Source organism: Bos javanicus, chromosome 2 (assembly GCF_032452875.1).
Source record: "Bos javanicus breed banteng chromosome 2, ARS-OSU_banteng_1.0, whole genome shotgun sequence".
Lineage (NCBI taxonomy): Eukaryota > Metazoa > Chordata > Mammalia > Artiodactyla > Bovidae > Bos > Bos javanicus.
In genome coordinates, this window is record NC_083869.1 from 103,622,181 (window position 1) to 103,639,921 (window position 17,741).

Here is a 17,741-nt window from a genome sequence, read left to right on the forward strand (position 1 = left end):
ATGAGGTTTATATTGTGTTGGTGAAAAAAAGTAATCAAAAAATGGGCAGAAGACCTAAATAGACATTTTTCCAAAGAACACATACAGATGGCCGACAAACACATGAAGAGATGATCAACATCACTAATTATTAGAGAAATGCAAATCAAAGCTACAATAAGGTATCACCTCACACCAGTCAGAAAGGCCATCATCAAACACTCTACAAAAATAAATGCTGGAGAATGTGCGGAGAAAATGTATACTATTGGTGGGAATGTAAATTGGTGCAGTCACTGTGGAGAACAGTATGGAGGTACCTTAAAAACTGAAAATGGAGCTACAATATGACCCAGCAATCTCACTCTTAGGAGAAATCATAATTCGAAAGGATGCATGCACTCCAATGTTCGTTGCAGCACTATTTACAATAGCCAAGACATGGAAAAAACCTAAATATCCATCAACAGAGGAATGGATAAAGAAAATGTAGCACACATATACAACAAAATATTACTCAGCCGTGAAAAGGAAGAAAAGTGCCATTTGCAGAAACACAGGTGGACCTAGAGGCTGTCGTACAGAGTGCAGTAAGTCAGAAAGAGAACAACAAATGGTGTATGGTATTTCTTAAATGTGGAATCAGAAAAATGGTAGAGATGAGCTTATTTGCAATGCAGAAATAGAGTCACAGATATAGATAACAAGTGATGATTGCCAAGGAGGGTAAGAGGGGTGGGATGCATTGGTAGATTGGGACTGACATATATATTGCTATGTATAAAATAGATAACAAATGGTTAATTAGTTATTATCTATAATTATAGATAATTATATGTATCTATCATTATCTATAGATAATTATCAATAGATAATTATTATCTATCTAATTATCTATAGATAATTATTATCTATCTAATAATCTATAGATAATTACTATCATCTAATTATTTATAGATAATTATTATCTATCTAATTATCTATAGATAATTACTATCTATCTAATTATCTATAAATAATTATCATCTATCTAATTACCTATAAAATAGATAACTAATGTCCCTTGGAGTGTGAATATAATGTTCTGAGCACTCTGGGAAGAGTGCCAACAATAAAGCCCGCAGCGCTGGGGTCCCCGCTGGGGCCTGGCCCTACCTCCTCCTGGTTTTCTGCATCTTATCCCTGGTTATGCAGAGAGAGGGGAGATAATTCTCAACCTTAGAGAACAAGTGTTCATCATCAGTTACAAAGGCACTGGTTATCACTTTTATACCATCCTAGTGACTTTGCTTTTTAAATGAATGGACAACAATGTACAGTTTTTACTATGTGGCCACTGGTTTAAAAGATGCTGACTTTGTTTTTCATTCAGTTGCGGGAGAAGGGAACTTGTAAGTCTGGCTCCCTCAGAATCATGTCAAATGTGGCTAACAGTGTAGTTACAGAACTGTAGTTAGTTGTGCATTTGTGATTTTTATCACTCTGTTTTTGAGCACACACATTGAGCACACCACTCAATGCTCTATGGTGACCTAAATGCGAAGGAAATAGAAAAAAACGGACATATATGTATACCTATAACAGATTTAATCAAGAAACTAACACCACATTGTAAAGCAACTACACTTCAATAAAAATTAATAAAAATGAAAATAAATAAATAAAATAGCTTTATAATTTAAAAAAAAATCAGAAAAAGAAAAAAAGAAAATTGAGCAGCTGGGAGATTTTGACTTGTGGAATGAACTCATGATGTCAGTGGTATTCTTTGAAGCACTTCTCAAAGTTAGCCACCATTGTTATTATTTTTATGGTGCATAGCATCTTCACATAAGCTGAAGAATAATTAATAGGAAATTGTGGTTTATTCTTAACATAAGAGACCAATTTTGACTGGAAAGAGAATGATGATACAACATCCCAGAAAGCAACATTTTTCTGAGACCAGCCCCATAGAATGGTATTTCCAATAAGTTATGAAGCAACCCAGGAATGGCAGACTTGACGGTAGGAAGTATGGAGCCCCAGGGAAGGTCAGTTTTGCTTGGCTTTGGATCACATCTGGTGTTGCACATAATACTTCTCTCAGTTGGCAACATGCTGATAGCCGGATAGGGTAACCCAAGAAAGTGCCAATGGAAGTGCTCATTCCAAAAATTCCCTCATTATTTGGATGCCCACCATGCTCTCCTTTTATGAGATTATCAGCATTTTTTTCCCTTTCTTTAAAAGACATCAGAATTTTATCATTATCAGTGGTTATGGGAAACTGTGAAAACAAGATTCTTCTTCTCTACCTATTTATGAGTTTTTCTCTGAGTTCAGGCTTTCTGATTGAGCCCACGACTGACATATTGCTTAAATATTAGTGCCTTTCTCCAGTCATTTGTGTGTTTTGTTTTCAAATATATTCCCTGCCTTTCTACATACTGGAGGGAGTTCCACTTCTCAGATTCCTTTGCACTCTGCGACTGGAAGAGATTTAGCTGATAGAAAACACAAGTAAGAGACTGGAGATTAGGAGAAAGGGAGAAAATAAGATATTCTCTTCTCTCTCTGCTTTGAGCAACGTATCTGTCTCTTCTTTGTCTCTTCTATGGCGCTAGCTTCCATTGAGTTCCCCACCATGGTCCCACTGGGCACTGGGACTTGGCTTCGGAACTTCAGTAACACTGATATCTCCCTTTCTCCTTCTAGCGATTGTGGCTACTGCTTTTCTAACCTCTGGTTTTGTCACCATCCTTTACTTGCCTTCTGTGAGCTTCCATATACAGTGTGGCGATTCACTGTATTAAACTCCTCTTTTGGAAACATCTAGAGTAATTTCTGTGTTCTGATTGATATTTAGATATAGGGCCTTTGTAAGATCTCTGGGGAAAAAGCTCTAGAGTTCTAGGAAATTCAAGGATCTGAAAAACAACAGACATTCTAAAAAACAATTGAAACTACTTTTGGATCACTGATAATTTGTAATCTACAGCCACATTAATGATCAACTGTTAAAAGACAGGGCTTCCCTGGTGGCTCAGATGGTAAAGAATCTGCCTGCAGCATGGGAGACTGGGGTTTGATACCTAGGTTGGGAAGATCCCCTGGAGAAGGGAATGGCAACCCACTCCAGTATTCTTGCCTGGGAAATCTCATGGAGAGAGGAGCTTGGCAGGCTACAGTTACAGTCCATGGGGTTGCAAAGAGGCGGACATGACTGAGCAACTAACACACACGCACACACATTAATAAACAAGGCAAATTTTTGTTTATTATCTTAAAGATACTGAGAAGTTTATTAAGTACAAATACTACGTATGTGAACTTCTTAAGGTCTTTCTGCAGAGTCCTTTTATAATCTCTATAGAGTTGAACATGAAGCATTAGTAAGAGTAAAATTAGTCCATGCTGCTGCCAACAAGTGCTCAGTCATGTCTGACTCTTTGTAACCCCATGGCCTATAACCCACCAGGATCCTTTAAGCATGAGATTTTTCCAGGCAAGAATACTGGAGTGGGTTGCCATTTCTTTCTTCAGAGGATCTTCCCAACCCAGGGATTGAAATCAGGTCTCTTGCATCTGCTGCTTTGGCAGACAGATTCTTTACCACTGGCACGACCTGGGAAGCCGATAGTATGCACAATTTATTCAGTGGTACTAAGACCTCAAGTATCTCCTTTATATTTTTCTTTCGAGCAAAAGGTTCATCTCTAACTTGGAGTACTACAGTGACTGGACTGGATATAGGTAGAAAGACACATGCATACTTCTTAGTGCAATATTCAGAGATGTCATGAGAAATCCGTTACCATCTTATTGAAGCTGGACTTTTCCACAGCTTTGAATATCTCAGAAATTAACTCCCAATTTTATGAGATAGCATCTCTCCTCCACTATGTTTTAAGGAGAAATAGAAATATTTCTCTAAGCATAACATAGTTTCTGAGAATATAAATTATTCTGATCTCAAAGAATTATGATGAGTGGTTCTAGCGGTGATAGACCATTTCAATTTCTTTCAAGAAGAAATGCTTTTACAGCTTGTACATGATGCAAAGTCATTTCTTATTTCTTAAAAAGCATCTAAGTTTTGAACATCTCTCTCTTCTATTACTTACAGGATCAACTCCAGCCTCCTTAGCTTAGCATGCATAGCCCTTCACAGGCTACAGCTTCTTTTCAGTCTTAGCTTCTGTGCCATCATCCCAAATTCTGAAAGGACAAATGGGCTCGTTATTTTCTACACCTGACCCATCATTTATGCCTCTGTGTGTTTGCATATATAGCTCTCCATCGGTAATGTCCCTTGCCCTCCTGTCTGAGTGGCAGACTCCCAATTTATTCTTCAGAGTCCTATTCAAATACTATCCTCAAATACTATCTCCCAGTCCTTCGCCCTCATTCTAATAGGTTTTGAACAGCTTATGCTGTTTAAGTGGCTTCCCATTCTTGAAGATTCTGCCCTTCATATGCTAGAATTTGCAAACAAAGTGGAATCTGTCGCTCTACTACTTAGAGAGAGGTAGAAATATCTGAGATCCAAATTCCAAACCTCAAGCCCTTTCCTTCAGAACATTTTCTATAAGTTACCGTCCCCCCAAGTTGTCCTTATCCTGAACCCATCCTCCCCAGGCACCCTCTTATTTGGGGTTAGTGAACAAGGAGAGAAACAGGATTTTGGAGAAGGACAGTTGTCCCTTCTCACAACCTCTCCCTTTGATTTCCAAGGCAAATATTTATTCTAGATAGTAATGAAAATGTTGACTCCCAAACTGTTGGGGTGAGGGTAATCGTTTCTTTCTTTCTCTCTTCTTTCCTTCCATCCAGCCATCTACTCTACCATGTATCCAAGAGACACTGATTAGGATTCTACAAGTAGCTAGGCACCATGTCAGGTAACTTTATTTTTTGGTCCTCTATTTTTATTTGCTAACGATGCATGAAAGTTCTACTCTACGTGCATACCAGACTGCTGGTACCCAGGCAGAAATTCTTTCTATTTGTTCTAGAACAGTCACTTAAAACACAGGACCTGTTCCATTTCCAGAGCAGAGTTTATAACCTTTGCTTATTATTTTGTAGCACTGTCATTCTACAAAATAAGGTGATGGATGTACATCACCCAGTAGTCATTTTTTTCCACACACATTTCAAACCTCCCTTTCTCAAGTTCTGAAAAATTTGGAATAGCAATTTATAAAAAACTGAAGAAAAGTTGAGCAGGTCTACCACAGGGCAGTCAGCACTCTAAACATTGCAGTTTGGAAGCAGAAAGTCTCAGACTCTATCAGCCATAGTCAGCCTTTACCCACAACATATATGGGGATATATGTGGAGTCTCAGTGGGCTTCCCAGGTGGCGCAGTGTGTAAAGAACTGTCTGCCAAATCAGGAGCCGCAAAAGACATGGGTTCAATCCCTAGGTCAGGAAGATCCCCTGGAGAATGAAATGGCAACCCACTCCAGTATTCTTGCTTGGAAAATTCCATGGACATAGGAGCCTGGCGGGCTACAGTCCATGGAATCGCAAAGTCAGACACGACTGAGCACACGTGCTCAGTGAGCACAGGGTGTCTGAACCACTGACTTTGCCATCACATACCCGTCAGGCTGGCACCGTCTGGGTACCGAGTAGTAGTAGCAGTGATGTTGCTACAACAGGATGTGTGGTTGGTCTCTTTATCACTGGCTAACCCAAGCATGGCCTTCTACACTCATCAGAATCTGCGTTCACATTAGTTCACGGGCACCCTTTGTTCCCAAGTTTCTTAAGGAAAACATGTCTAGAACAAAAGTCCCAAAGAAGAAATTGGACCCACAACTCATTTTATCCTATAATTATACTGTAGTTAAAATTAGAAAAGTCACATTTATTGCCCTTCTCAGTTTATCAGATTGGGCAACAGGGGTTTTATTACATATGACCCCTTGGGTCATTAACATTTCATAATCATTAATGTTCATTACTCTCCCCCCCCACTCCTTTTTTTTTCTCAAAGCACAGAATGTTGCTAGAAACACCTGTGAAGTATTTAGGAATCTTGTATAAAATATATGAAAGAACACGAAACATATTTCTTTTTACTTTTAAGAGAAAAAAATCTATTAAAATGTCTTCTTAGTTTCCAAATACAATTTTAAACTCTTAAACCAGTCTTTCCTAGCAGAATGGAATTTGCCATCTTTCCTCCCCTATCTAGCATTCACCACCTCTTTATATTCTGGTATTTATGTGGTTGGCTGTGTCTGAGGAGCCAAGAGGATCAGGACATAAGATTTTATTGAATGTATTTGAGATTACCTGATCTCAAATAATCTGCATATTTGAGATTGCACTGTTTATTATATTAAGGCAAAGAACACTGGATTTTTCTAAATTGTCTGGAAAAATAGGTCAAACTCTTGAGGCATTTTTTGTGTCACACCCTCCTTTTTCCAGGAGACTGATTCAGGGACTTATTCACTCTATAGGTATGCTGATGGCCTCACTGAGTACACATCATAAGTTATATAGTCTGCAAAACATCACTTTTTATTCAGACCCAGGTCAGCAGGTTCATTGGCTTTATTTAGTACTGGCACTTGAAACAGAAATCACTGCCCTTTTACTGAAACATAATTGCTAGTGTATACTGGAAAAGAAATGTAAAAAAATTTTCTTTTCAGTCAGTATTTTCTGTTGGTGATAACTCTGACCATGCAGATAGAAATAAAAGTTTTCTGGATTTTCCTGGAAGTCCAGTGATTAAGGTTTCACCTTCTAATGCAGAAGGTGTGGGTTTGATCCCTGGTCAGGGGGCTAAGATCCCCCATGCCTTGTAGCCAGAAAACCAAAACATAAAACAGAAACAATGTTGTAACAAATTCAATAAAGACTTTAAAAATGATACACATTAAAAAAAAACTTAAAAAAAATTTTTTTTTTTCACAGAAGCTTTTTTTATATGACTAGTGAGTTCATTTTAAGGGAGTGCACTTTGAGCCTCAAATTAACCAGATGATGTTTGAGGCAAGTGTTAATGCCTAGTATCTGATGTTGAGGGATGGGAGAGACTTATGTCCAGTAGTTTATCCCCAAAAGGTCTGATTTTCCTCAATATCATTTTCTAATAACTGCTCAAAAAACCTTACACAAATCCCCTATTGGAGCTGAGAGACTAGAGTACAAATGATTGGCACTTTCTGGTAATGGTTTGCATTAAAGGGCAATGTTAATTCTCTTTCTATATCTTACACATTTTTTGATTATCTCTTTGTTCCCCTGAGATGAGAAGAAAGGTCTAGTCAGGAGAAGATGCACATTCATTTCTCCCTGTTACCTTTGACTGGTTTAAAAAAAAATGTGTTTGCAGTTCTCCTCAGAACCAAGCGGGCTTACTTTGGCTTATGTGTTTATTTGCTCTTTTTCTCCTCAGCTTTGCCTTCTTTGTGCCTGTTTTCCCCCTTTCCGCCTCTTCTGAGTCATATGTTGACATAACTTGGTGTGAAGCCTGGAGTTTGAAGAGACTTGGACACGGAGTCCAGGTACACAGAGATTTTTGTCTGATAACACCACAAACTCTCCGCCTGCAGTGCTTCCTATACTTGAGACATAATATTTTCAGACACCAGTTTGCCAAACAGGTTGGCTGTGAGTACCCAGCCTGCCCGTGGTTTGTCAGAGCTGAGGTGCCTCTCTCTCTTCTTCTGACTCTTGGGCTTAATTCTCACTTTCGCCACACTAATAAATAGAGCTTCTTTTTGAAGTGGAGAATCTAGGAGATTTTTCTCCCCCAGGCTGTGGAGAGAATTTCTTTCTTTTTCTTTTTAAATGGACTGCTTAATTCCAAACTTTATTTTTTATGAAGTACAACTCGACTCATCTTAGAAATATAAGCGTCTCAAATTTTGAACTGTTGGAAGATTGAGTCTGGGATTCTGTGACATTTTTTTGATGTCACAAAACTCCATTTCCTGTCTTCTCTGTTACTTCCTAATTATGTGCACTGAATACTAGCATCCTTATTTGACGTTTTCAAACGTAGACTGTGGCAACTCTCTATCTTCAACTAAAGCTCTCCTCCCCCACCCCACCCTCATATTTTTACCAGATCCTTTCATTCACAGTTGTTCTATGTGGATATTAGATACGATGAACGAGAGAGAGGGAAACTGAACAGGAATATAAAGGGACAGAGGGGAAAACGAAGTGAATGAGTTGAAAAGACAATTCAAAGGAGGTGAGCATCAAAGACAATGGGCAGAAAAATTAAAAGGAGAATGGAATAAAGTTCCTGCTTTAAAACATGGGAAATTTGGCTAGACAATTTGGCTACTTTTATGAAATAAAACAAATATGCCTGATATGTGTTCATAAGGAAACCATCTGCATTTTAAGACTGGCAAAGATAAACGAACAAGGAAGAACTATTTCAGTCTCTCCTTCTCTCTGTCTCTCCCTGTCTCACACACACACAATCCCCTGCCCAACAACCCCAACCCCTAGAGGAATTAGATAATCAGACTTTAACCATGTAAGAACAAGTGGTTTCAAAGATAATAATTCTGAGTCAGCAGAAAACCTCTGTCTTTGATTTAGACCAGACATTGTCTGCTATTTGGTTTTAGACTAGTCTTAAGGTCCCTTTTAGGAGTGGTCTTCACTGAAGCCAAGAGCTTAAGGCAAAAACAGGCAGGCTTTCTCGCCTTTGATGTTCCTGCTACTTGAGCGCCAAAATACACCCAGCCTATGGTGGCAGCCCCTCCACGATCACTTAACTTTAAATAGACAGATGGATAAATAGATGGTACTTTCTCTTCCTCAGCACTGGTCAGAAATTTATAAGAAAGTGCTTTCCAGTTTGGGGCCCCACAGCTTAAGAGAACTCTGACATTTTGAGAGGATTCAGAGATGTTGGTGATGGATGGAAGATGGATGTTGATGAAAGGGTTGGAAAATAGAACTTATAAGAAAGAGTTAAAGACATGGGACTTGCTTATCTTGGAAAAGGGAAGAAAGGTAACCTAATAACAGTCTTGCAGTGTTTGAAGGTATATAAATATATAATGGTTACCAGCTGTTTTCCATCTTCATCAAAGACAACCAGAGGCCAAGTTCTCACACTGCATAGATCAAATATAGGGAAATGCTTCTAGGCAGTGGTGATAAAAAGATAAAATGGTAACAGTTGAATTTGTAGAAACCTTTCTGGAGCCATTTAAATATAGAATTTTTTTTTTAATTAGGTCTTATATTTTCTGGGAATTGGAAGAGAAAATTTATATTATGGTTCCTAATGATGCATGATGATGTATAAATCTATAAGAATAGAGACTTATTTTAAGGAATAAGTATAGACAAAGGTCAAGAATCAGAATCTATGATCTACTGTCCACAGAACAAGGAGACATGATTTCCATAAGGATTTTAAATGTAAACTTTTTAGAATGATGCTCTATTTTCTCTGAAATATACTGCTGCGACCTTTATATAAGGAAAGGGAGTATCGGGAAACAGCAGAGATATAAAAATATACAATAGACAATAAAATTATGTAGGCACCAAGACCTTCAGAATTCTACTGGCCCAGAGAAGAAGCACAGACCTTCTTTTTCCTTTTTCATTCCAATTGGTTGATTCTTCTAATGGATTTACAAGTAGGCTTGCTGGTGCTGCTGCTAAGTCGCTTCAGTCGTGTCCGACTCTGTGCGACCCGATAGATGGCAGCCCACCAGGCTCCAGTGCGACCCGATAGATGGCAGCCCACCAGGCTCCACCGTCCCTGGGATTCTCCAGGCAAGAACACTGGAGTGGGTTGCCATTTCCTTCTCCAGTGCATGAAAGTGAAAAGTGAAAGTGAAGTCGCTCAGTCATGTCTGACTCCTAGCGACCCCATGGACTGCAGCCTACCAGGCCTCTCCATCCATGGGATTTTCCAGGCAAGAGTACTGGAGTGGGGTGCCATTGCCTTCACTTGCTTCTAAGCAAAATTTTCTGTGTGAACCAATATGATTTAAATATTTCTCCTTTTCCCAGGCCATAAGTGGCTAATCAATTCAATAATTAAAAAAACAAAAATGTCTACTTTATAGTAGCTTGTCATGTTGGTTATTTGATTATCTCCAGAAAGTCATAAAACTCACCCAATTCTTTGGAAATTTTCTATTTCTTTTTTGTACTAATCTCATAGAAACTTAGTTTCTGTTTATCTATATTTCAAACTGATAGAATGATCACATGACTTGGAATATCAATTTTCACATAATGCTAGCAAAAGTGGGATTAATTATTACACTTACCAAAAATAGTATTATACTTTTTCATCATGCAATGCAATATTTTTATGTTCTTCTGATTTTTATCATACAGATCCATTGCGTTCTGGTTTCACATGGTCTAATCTCATTGCTAGGAGTATTTCTTTATGCTAATAGAACCAAAAATGTTCACATAATTCTCTGTGAGTAGGCACAGAGAGTTTTGCTTTTCAAACTTAGTCAGAAAACAAGTCATCTGCTAGGAAAATGTGGTATTTATCATCTCCAGTGGAAGTATAACAATGCCAAAGGCTTCATATTAAATCACAAGAGAAAAGGTTTAGAGTTTTGCCTTTCACATTTCATTCTAAGAAAAGAAATAGAGAGTATTTGTTTAATATAGTACTGGCTTTGCTTATAGGGCTCCTTTTTAAAGTTATTTAATTTGGTGGAGGATGTAAAAATGTTTTTAAACTTGGTTATAAAGGTGTTTAAACATTCAGAAAAGTATATAGAATGGTATAATGAGCCCCATGTACCCGTCATCCACTATTCAACAGTTACCAATGGTCTACATCCTATTTCACAGTTACTGTCTCTCTTACCTGTTTTAAAATCTTTAATGGCATTTAAATGCACTAAACTTCCTTTGGGAATCAGCAATACTTTCGTCAGTACCTAAAATATATTTATTAGTCAGTATTCTTAAACATTTATACTCATTAACATTTTGTTTCAGAATACCGTTCTGTGAAAGTCGCTCAGTCGTGTCCGACTCTTTGCAACCCCATGGACTGTGCAGTCCATGAAATTCTCCGGGCCAGAATACTGGAGTGGGTAGCTTTTCCCTTCTCTAGGGGATCTTCCCAACCAAGGGATCAAACCAGTGTCTCCTGCATTGCAGGCAGATTCTTTACCAACTGAGTACCCCATTTTATTTATTTATTTTTTCACTTTTTATTTTGTATTGGGGCATGACTGATTAACAATGTTGTGATAGTTTTCAGGTGAGCAGCAAAGGGATTCAGCCATACATGTACCTGTATCTCCCCCAAATTCCCCTCCCATCCAGGCTGCCACATAACGCTGAGCAAAGTTCCATGTGCTGTACAGTAGGTTCTTCGTGTACTCTCCCATTTTATATAAGGGACTTGAGCATTCATATAAACATCTGAATGCAGAGTTCCAAAGAATAGCAAGAAGAGATAAGAAAGCCTTCTTCAGCAATCAGTGCAAAGAAATAGAGGAAAACAACAGAATGGGAAAGACTAGGGATCTCTTCAAGAAAATCAGAGATACCAAAGGAACATTTCATGCAAAGATGAGCTTGATAAAGGACAGAAATGGTATGGACCTAACAGAAGCAGAAGATATTAAGAAGAGATGGCAAGAATACACAGAAGAACTGTACAAAAAAGATCTTCATGACCAAGATAATCACGATGGTGTGATCACTGACCTAGAGCCAGACATCCTGGAATGTGAAGTCAAGTGGGCCTTAGAAAGCATCACTATGAACAAAGCTAGTGGAGGTGATGGAATTCCAGTTGAGCTATTTCAAATCCTGAAAGATGATGCTGTGAAAGTGCTGCACTCAATATGCCAGCAAATTTGGAAAACTCAGCAGTGGCCACAGGACTGGAAAAGGTCAGTTTTCATTCCAATCCCAAAGAAAGCCAATGCCAAAGAATGCTCAAACTACCACACAATTGCACTCATCTCACATGCTAGTAAAGTAATGCTCAAAATTCTCCAAGCCAAGCTTCAGCAATATGTGAACCGTGAACTTCCTGATGTTCAAGCTGGTTTTAGAAAAGGCAGAGGAACCAGAGATCAAATTGCCAACATCCGCTGGATCATAGAAAAAGCAAGAGAGTTCCAGAAAAACATCTATTTCTGCTTTATTGACTATGCCAAAGCCTTTGACTGTGTGAATCACAATAAACTGTGGAAAATTCTGAAAGAGATGGGAATACCAGACCACCTGATCTGCCTCTTAAGAAATTTGTATGTAGGTCAGGAAGCAACAGTTAGAACTGGACGTGGAACAACAGACTGGTTCCAAATAGGAAAAAGAGTACATCAAGGCTGCGTATTGTCACCCTGTTTATTTAACTTGTATGCAGAGTACATCATGAGAAACGCTGGACTGGAAGAAACACAAGCTGGAATCAAGATTGCCAGGAGAAATATCAGTAACCTCAGATATGCAGATGACACCACCCTTATGGCAGAAAGTGAAGAGGAACTCAAAAGCCTCTTGATGAAAGTGAAAGTGCAGAGTGAAAAAGTTGGCTTAAAGCTCAACATTCAGAAAACGAATATCATGGCATCCAGTCCCATCACTTCATGGGAAAGAGAGAGGGAAACAGTGGAAATAGTGTCAGACTTCATTTTTCTGGGCTCCAAAATCACTACAGATGGTGACTGCAGCCATGAAATTAAAAGACGCTTACTCCTTGGAAGGAAAGTTATGACAAACTAGATAGCATATTCAAAAGCAGAGACATCACTTTGCCAACAAAGGTTCGTCTAGTCAAGACTATGGTTTTTCCTGTGGTCATGTATGGATGTGAGAGTTGGACTGTGAAGAAGGCTGAGGGGTGAAGAATTGATGCTTTTGAACTGTGGTGTTGGAGAAGACTCTTGAGAGTCCCTTGGACTGCAAGGAGATCCAACCAGTCCATTCTGAAGGAGATCAGCCCTGGGATTTCTTTGGAAGGAATGATGCTAAAACTGAAATTCCAGTACTTTGGCCATCTCATGGGAAGAGTTGACTCATTGGAAAAGACTCTGTTGCTGGGAGGGATTGGGGGCAGGAGGAGAAGGGGACGACAGAGGATGAGATGGCTGGATGGCATCACTGACTCAATGGACGTGAGTCTGAGTGAACTCTGGGAGTTGGTGATGGACAGGGAGGCCTGGCGTGCTGTGATTCACGGGGTCGCAAAGAGTCGGACACGACTGAGCAACTGATCTGATCTGATCTGAGCATCCTCGAATTTTGGAATGCTCTGGAGCTCCTGGAACCAATCCTGCCTGGAATCAGAGGGAAGATTGTAGTAGGTATGTTAGTTTCCTTCTGCTACTGTTAAAAAAAAAAAAAAAAAAAAACCTGCAAACTTAGTTACTTGCAATAATGCAAATTTAATACTTTACAGCTCTGGAGGTCAGACATCTGAAATGGGTCTCACTGGGCTAAAAACTGGCTGTGTTATCTTCTGGAGACTCTAGTAAGAATCTGTAGATTTTTTTCCTTTTCTAGCTTTTAGAGACTGCCTTATGGCTCCTTTCCATCTTCAAAATCAGCTAGTGTCAATCGAGTCTTTCTCACTGCAACCCACTCTGACCCTCTCTCTTCTGTCTCCCTTTTTCTCTGATGAGGACCCTTGAGATTACATTGGGCCACCTGGTTAATCGCCATCTCTAGGTCAGCTGATCAGGAATTTTAACTCCTCTTGCCAATGCAACCTGATAACATTCACCAGTTCCAGGTATTAAGACATGAACATCTTTAGGGGCCATTGTTTTGTCTTGCACACTAGATATAATTTACACTGACTCATAAGTGTATACTTAAGTCTTTCATTTTAAGTAATGTAGATTTAACAGTCTTAGAGAAATAATAGAAGAAGTATTTTGCTCAATCCAGTGAGTTGCGCCTCTCTAATTCTGTGGATTGGTGATTTAACTCACTGTTGAATCTGAATAAACACGATGATGACTATTGTCTTGACCTTCCCTGGTGGCTCAGTGGTAAAAAATCCACCTGCAATGCAGGAGAAATGGATTTGATCCCTGGGTTGGGAAGATCCCCTGGAGAAGGAAATGGCAACCCACTCCAGTATTCTTGCCTGGGAAATCCCATGGACAGAGGAGCCTGGAGGGCTACAGTCCGTGGGGTCGCAAAGAGTCGGACACGACTTAGAAGCTAAGCAACAACAACAAAATTATCATCTCACAGGTAGTAGACTAAAGTTGAAAACAATAATAAAAACAGGGGGCTTCCCTGGTGGCGCAGTGGTTAAGAATCTGCCTGCCAATGCAGAGGGCATGGGTTCGATCCTTGGTCCAGGAAGATCCAACACTGCAGAGCAACTAAGCCCATGTGCCATGGCTAGGGAAGCCTATGTGCCTAGAGTCTGTGCTCCTCAACGAGAGAAGCCACTGCAGTGAGAAGCCTGAGCACTGCAATGAAGAGCAGCCACCACTCGTCGCAACTACAGAAAGCCCATGTTTAGCAACGATGACTCACCACAACCAAAAAATAAAAATAAATAAATCTTAAAAAACAAAAAACAATGAAAACAATCAACTATAGAACAGTTTATAGACAGATTGGGCCTTCTAACTTGAAATCTTAACATCACTATCTATAAATGTACTTATTCAGGGTATTTCTATAGCTCTGTTGCCTAGGATACCTCAACCATTTGAAATGTTAGGTACTCTCTGGATTTGCAATTTCTCTACTACAGACTGCCCTAGGCCTCCATGCCATATGCCCAAACACTCATTTTCCTTCCATTTTGTTCCCTAACACTATGCTCAGTGGGGAGGCCTCTCAGATTGGTCTAACAGTGGAGAGAGATGGTGTGATTTCACTGTGGCCACCAGCAGTAAAGTTGTAGACAGACTACAGATGTGGAGCAGATGTGTATAATCATTTAAAAAAGTCCGTCCATGTAGAGCTCTAATAAAAAAGGGACTGTGATAAACATTTATATGTTTGACGTTCATATTATTTAAACAAAATCATCGACTTGTTGCTCTTATGATTTCCCTTATATATTTCACTAAAAGCAATTTATTACTACATTTTTTTATTCTTTTGAGCTTTGGAGAATGATAGCTTTGCCCTCCTTCCAAAGTCATGATGAATTGGTTTCCCGTTTCCCTTTTCTGTTCTAGGTAGATTTTTTTTCCAAAAGGAAAGAAGAAACTTTCTTCGAAAGGGACATGTCCCAAGAAGGCAGCTTGAGCATTAGAATTAGATGAAATCTCAGCTCAGCCACTTGAGCTAGTTAATATTTCTGAGCCTTTGTTTCTCATATGCAGAATGGAGTTAACAATATCATTTATAAGATTGCTGTGAAGAAAGGTTGGGATAATGTATAGAAGGCAGCTAATGAGGTGTCTGGGGGCTTCCCTCATAGCTCAGTCAGTAAAGAGTGCCTGCAATGCAGGAGACCTGGGTTTGATTCCTGGGTCGGGAAGATGCCCCTGGAGAAGAAAATGGCAACCCACTCCAGTATTCTTGCCTGGAGAATCCCATGGACAGAGAAGCCTGGCAGGCTACAGTCCATGGGTTGCAAGAGTCGGACACAACTTAGCGAATAAGAGTGAGGTGTCTGTTGCATCAAATATCTGTTCTCTTCCTTTTCCTGAGAAGGTGAAGGTTATGTCACTGGAAAGAAACTGTTAGGACTACATAAACTTGTTTTCAAATAAAATTAGTTTTCTGTTTGTATCATGTGAAAATGCTTGCATAAGACTTTTATAAAAGTTATAGGATATTGTTTAGAAAGGTCTAATTTAAAACACATTATGGGGACTTCCCTGATGGTCCAGTGGTTAAGAATCCGCCTTGCAATGCAGGGGACATGGGTTTGATCCCTGGTATGGGAACTAGGATTTCACATGCTGGTGGAGCCCGTTCACTGCAACTAGAGAGCCCACGTATGGCAACCAAGACTTGAAAATTAAGTCTTGTTGTCGCAACTAAGACTTGACACAGCTAAATAAAAAACAAAACAAATCAAAACAGAAAAAAAAAATTACGTGGCATATAATGAAAATCCTTTTATTTGAGATGTCTTGCGACACAGCAAGTAAACAGGAAGTCTTCATCTAGGAGCTGAAAGTAGGGTTCTCCGAGGGTTCTAAATAATCATCATTTAGGAGAGCCCTCTTATATTTCAGTAATAAGCCATAGACAAGAGCCCTCTTATATTTCAGTAATAAGCCACTGTCCAAGAATCTGCCTGTCAATGCAGGAAAAGAAAGAGACGAGGATTCCATCCCTGGGTTGGGAAGATCCCTTGAAGTAGGAAATGGTGACCCACCCCAGTATTCTTGCCTGGAGAATCCCGTGAACAGAGGAGCCGGATGGACTACAGTCCCTCAGGTCACGAAAGAGTCAGACATAACTGAATGACTGAACACACACACACACACATAGATGAAAAATAATGAAGCACTGATTTCAAATAGGTCCTCTAAACGCAAAGTCACAGGATAGGTGTTCCGCCAAGCAGATTTGACTTGTGACCAAACAGCCTTTCAGGTGTGCCACTCTTTTGTGGATTTCTCTGGATAGAAGTAAAACGTGAATCTGCTTTTTTTTTTTTTTTAATGGATGATGATCTGTGAATGAAAGTCTTTCAAACAACCCTGGAAAACCGACATGAATTGTGTATTCTCTCTTTAATTTCTCCACCACCCATAGGTCATAACATTTACTGACTGAAAATGGTTATGGGCCATTGGGACCTTCCTCTGCACATGGGAAGAAATGTAGTCTTCTGGGGTGAGAGGAGATATAGAAACCGAAACTAAGAAAAATCTGATAACTAAGCCAGATGACAGAGAAGACAATGTTTACTGATAAGGTAAAGATAGTAACTTGGTAACAATTACACAAGCAGTTAAACAGTTGTTTCTGAGGCTAGGAAAAGACAGGCATTCTATGTGTTGGCAGGAATAGGAGTTTTAGATTTACTAACATGGATTTGAGAGCTTAGAGTTATTTGTGTTTGTGGTGAAGAGCTTGGACAGGAAGTCTTTGTATACTGACTGAAAATTCAATAAATCAATTTTCTTCTTGTCTTCTATCTCGCCCACAGACAATATCTTCTTAAATAGGATATTAGATTGCATGCATGAAGTTAAGCAAATATGGGGTAGGACAATTGCCTCATTGAAACAGATCTTAAGATGTCCTGAATTCACAAGAACATTAGGAAATTTTCAGAGTGCATCACCATTCGAGGAGATAAATATTTAAGGCAAGATTTCATGCTTTTCAAACCTCTGAGGCTGGAATAAATATTTTGAATTTGTGGCAAGTCCAGTAGAAGACCACCTCCCAAATCAAATCTGTACTGAGTGATAGAAAAAGAAAATGTGTTGAAGGACCTCAATAAATAGTGAATATTACAAAGACATCCTTGTGTAAATCAAAATTTAGTAACAGAGGTTTCTTCTGAATTTTACTTGGCTTTCAATAAAATACAAAACAAGGAAGAATGGGAAGCCTCTGTTACAGTAGGTAGGCAGGTTACAGTTTGGAAGATAAGACAATTTCACAAGCAAAGATTTTGAAAGAATATATGAGAGGAAACTGCAATAGTCAAAGAAGAAATGACTAAGGCATTTCCCAAGAATTTCAGAAAAAATGGAGTCAAAATACAGTTGCAGTCTGACAGCTTTCAGGAGGAGGTGGGGAGCAGATATAAAGTGGTAGGAAGAAAAAGAGGTCCAGGTCCAAGGTCCCCATCTGTTGTACAGACAAACCTTGCTTCTGGGTTGAGGGTGGGC